Genomic DNA, 4,593 nt, shown 5'->3' with positions numbered 1-4,593 from the left:
TCTCTCAGAAAGTTATCGGCAATGGAAGTGGTGCTGTATATTCTAATACACAATTTACTCTATTGCATTGCCATGGGATGGGAAGTAGACAGAGAGCAACAAGCAACACTCACTTGAAAGCACAAAAACACTTTCTTTGGGGACAATGCATACATCTGCTGACCTACTAACAAGACCTTCCAGACAAAACAATAAGAAAAAGGACCTTCAAGAAACAGCTGCTCTCTCTCTCTCTCTCTCTCTCTCTCTCTCTCTCTCTCTCTCTCTGCGTACCGGAGTAGTTATGGTCAGCAGGGCTACGTCTCCGACTATCCCTTAACTGAGTATATACGCTCGGCAGACTAAGCCTTCAACTGAAATAATCTAACATGCAGAGTGTTGACTTCCTGCATATCAGCTTATTGGAGTGAAGCAACAAAATTCGACATCATATGGGGCACTCCTCGACAAAGCCTTATCCAACGATCCACAATCGCTCTCAAGAATTCCATGATCTACTAAGTCCTTATGTAGGACAAAAATGTCTGTAAGATTTTCCAAGGATGCCATCTCTGCTTGTACTACAATTTCCAATAAAAATCTTGATCTGAAATCAGATACAAACCAAATCACATGCAAACGAACAACACGATGCACGGCTCATGAATTAGACACGAAATTGAAATTTTGACCTTTCTTCAAGCACAAAACTGAAGCTTGATCAATAAAATATGTTAGAAAATAGGGAGTGACAAGTGGCCCTGGTTACCACCATGTTCAATAGTAAAGAATGGGGGGCATAAAATGCAGGGGCATGAAAGAGGCTACAGATGTTTACCTGGTGGCATGCCAATATATTCATGCTTAGGCTTACAATGTTTTACTTGTTGGCACAGCTACAGGGAATTTATCAATGAATGGGCTCCAAGGATTAGTGGAAAGCGAAGGAGGCACCGATTGAAGAGCTCTCCACACTGCACTATTGCATTTGAACCCCGAGCCGAAAGCAATCTGCCACACACGATCCCCTTTGTTGATCCTTCCCTTTGCCTCTGCATATGCTAGCTCATACCACAAGGAGCTGCTTGACGTATTGCCGAAGCGGTATAATGTCATCCTCGACGGCTCCATATGCCACTCCGAAAGTTGTAAATTCTTCTCTATCTCATCCAATACCCCTCTCCCTCCAGCATGAATGCAAAAATGCTCAAAAGCGCGCTTGAAATCGGGAATATATGGCTTCATCTTCGGGTATGAAAGCTTCCTCATTACTAAGCTCACAAAGAACAGAAGTTGCTCTGTGATCGGGAGCACTAGAGGGCCAAGAGTTGTGATGTTGGTCTTGAGAGCATCCCCTGCCACGGCCATTAAATCCTTCGATAGGGCCACACCCCTCCTTCCTGTTGGGTCTTCCTCTTGATACACACAAGTGTAGGGCTTGTCATCCGCACCCTTGTGTGTGCGTACAGAATGGACAAGCTCATACTTAGCCACAGCCTTCTCTTTCCTTTTGTTAGACAAGAGGATTGCCGCTCCGCCCATTCGAAAAATGCAGTTGGAAAGCAGCATAGACTTATCATTGCCCCAATACCAATTAAGAGTGATGTTTTCTGTACTGACAACAATGGCATAGGAATTCTTGTGCACCTGCAAGAGCCGTTTGGCAAGGTCGATGGAGATGACGCCAGCGCTACAACCCATTCCACCAAGATTGAAGCTCTTGAGATTGCCCCTCATCTTGTATTTATTCACAATCATGGTTGTGAGAGAAGGTGTCGGATTGAACAAACTAGAGTTCAGCACGAGTATGTCAATATCTCGCGGAGAAACAGTCGTCGATTGGAAGAGGGTGTCCAAAGCATCAAAAATGATAGCCTCTGCTTCGCACCGGGCCTCATACATGCAAGGATTAGGAGGGCTGTTGAAAACCATAGGAGGGAGGTATGTCTCATCCCCAAGGCCAGACCGCTCGCATATGCGGCGCTGAAACTCAAAACTACCATCAGAGAATGCCCCCGTCTTCTTGCTATATCCTAAGAAAGCAGAATTGCTACACTTCAGCTTCGCATCTCCCGTCGCACAAGCAAAATCAATGAGGTAGACTGGTAATGGCCGTGACAAAAAATAAATGGTTGCTCCGATGACAAGAGCTGCCGAGAAAACAATTACGCTTACCAAATTGAATTGCACCTGTTGCCAGAGCTCTGTCAAATTGAAGTGTCGAAGGCGTGAGACCTCCACTGCGATGAAGATGAGCAATGGGAAAAAGAAGAGGTACACAGCCCTTGAATAGAATGTTCTGTAGCCAAGCTTTACATACTTGATGTTGACAGACTGGAGGAAGTCAGGAATGGTGCGAATCCGATGCACGATCTTCAAGCTTGTGAGGTTTGGATCATGGGTGGCCGCCATGGGGGCGAGGCGGCAATGATTTGCAGGCAAAAAAACAAGAGGATTTTTGCAATTTGCGAATTAAAGGTACTCCAAAAAGGCTCTGAGCAGCAGGCAGCTATTGTTTCATTAAAAATAAGCCTGAATCATGTCAGGGTTGATCGTCGACTCGCCAGAGAAGCGCCTCGCCTTCCGACATTCAGAGAATCTGCGGAAGCTCCCCTCTTGACATTCAGGGCAGCTGCAGAAGCTCCCCTTTCTACATTCAGACGGCGTCCCACCACTCTCAAAGCGATGCACATATGGAGAAGAAGCTCTGGAAGAGAGAATTCAAACTCTCTCTCTCTCTCTCTCTCTCTCTCTCTCTCACACACACACACACACACACACAAATTCAAGTTCTCTATATCTCTAAAATAGCCTGTACAAACACAAGCTCTGCACCTCTATGCAGCAATACAGAGAGCTTGAGCTTCTACGGGCAGACTAAAAGCGTCTAATTGAGTAGGCGCAAGCCTGTGGGCGGAAACGCACTTGAACAAGAGCGCAAGGACACAGAGCAAACACACACGCACTTGAACAAGCACACAAACAACCCGGTTCTCTGGGCGATGATTGGGTAACGAGTATACGTAGCTGGAGGCAGGGGAAGGAAGTAGCAGGGCGCAAAAAAGACCAACCACCACCCGTCTCTCTCTCTCACACACATAGCCTAGCCTACACCCACACACAACCGCCTGCTATATTGCCTCTTGCTGAACTTATAGGTGCAGCGAATGGCAATGCACCCTTCCGATTCTGCTGTTAAATACATAAAGAGGGCAGGTGACTCCGTCTCGATGTGCGCCAGGGCGCCGTGTGTGTGTGTGTGTGTGTGTGTGTGTGTGTGTGAGAGTGTGTGTGTGAGAGTGAGAGAGAGAGAGAGAGAGGGGCGCGCGCGCACACAAAAAATTCGGGACTCCTTTAATGCAACCAAGCTGTTGAATTGCTGTGATGATGTCCCGTCCCCCTTCAATGCAAACGCTCCTCTATGTATGTATATTTTCATTTGGTATTGTCATTCTCTACCTCTTCAGCTGTACAGTATACAGTTTCCCTAGCCTACTTACATTTCTACGTAGCCCTTCCCTCACACTAGATAAACTGTGCCCGCGAAGACTCTGATCCGTTGAGCAGGTACGTCAGTTCTCATTCAGGTGCTTGCATCTGACACAAGTGCCTTCGTCTAAGCCTCTCGCTTTTGCCTTATCTCCTGTTGGCATGAATCCAAAAACCACTTTCCATAGGAAAACTTTGTCTCTCTCCGCATTTGGCCTTCAAATGTTTCCAACTAGTGACTTGGCTTCATTTGCTCGCAGTCCACTATCTGGACCAGATCCTGTTGAGGTGTTTAACCCAATCCTCTCTAGAGCAAAGCTTCTCATAAATTGTTTTAGTTTTGGGCGAACTAAAAAGTCTTTCTCCAAGCCACTTCCAAGCTTTTCAATCCATTCGTGAGGAGCAGGGAGGAAGTGTTAGGTTTAAAACTTTTCCTAGAAATATTCCGATGAGGATCTACTCTTGAAGTGATAGATCATTGCACAGCTATAGATGCTCCAGGGATTGCCAATCCCCTTTCTAATAATCCCAAAAAGAATCCAAGGCGAAAAAGCCCTTGTTCTTGAGATTCCTGGCTATTTAAATCCAATGGTTATTTTGGCCCAAGCCCTCCACTATGGGGTCCCCAAGGAGAACAATGTCTAGCATTCCATTCTAGTACCTATCTCTTCCTTCCACATGAGTGTAACTATAGCTTTGCCACATTTATCAAAAAACTTTCCAATAAATCCACCTAATTGAGTGCCTGTTTTGTATATTGAGGTTGACCCATGACCCCCCTTTAGACTTCATGCGAGCTTCCATAACCATTTCCCTTGCCATGCAAGCCCAACTCTCTTCCGAATTGGCAAGGGTGCAAAAAAAAAATCACATAATGCAAGATCATGAGTGACAGGGTCAACAATGCCTAAACCACCCTAAGCCTTTGGTTTAGCAACAACCATCCATTTACCCCACTGCCATGGTCCACCTACTGTTAGTTTATTTCTCCACAAGAACTCCTTGATTGGCTTTAGGAAGAATTCTAGCTTTTTGGAGATAGTTGTAGGAAAGGTGACGTGAAGGTAATGTAAGGGATCAAGAAGGTATTAATTATCATAGCCCTGGAGTGGAAAGGAGTTAGGA

The 4,593-nt window shown here is 45.7% G+C and overlaps 1 pseudogene; it reads right to left on the bottom strand.

Moving 5' to 3' along the window:
- Positions 1-658: 658 nt before the first annotated feature.
- On the bottom strand, positions 659-3,322 carry LOC147417847 (3-ketoacyl-CoA synthase 11 pseudogene; annotated as a pseudogene).
- Between the last annotated feature and the right edge of the window lie 1,271 nt (positions 3,323-4,593).

Source organism: Adiantum capillus-veneris, chromosome 30 (assembly GCF_014529385.1).
Source record: "Adiantum capillus-veneris isolate H3 chromosome 30, ASM1452938v2, whole genome shotgun sequence".
Classification (NCBI taxonomy): domain Eukaryota; kingdom Viridiplantae; phylum Streptophyta; class Polypodiopsida; order Polypodiales; family Pteridaceae; genus Adiantum; species Adiantum capillus-veneris.
This window is presented reverse-complemented; position numbering and strand designations above follow the sequence as displayed.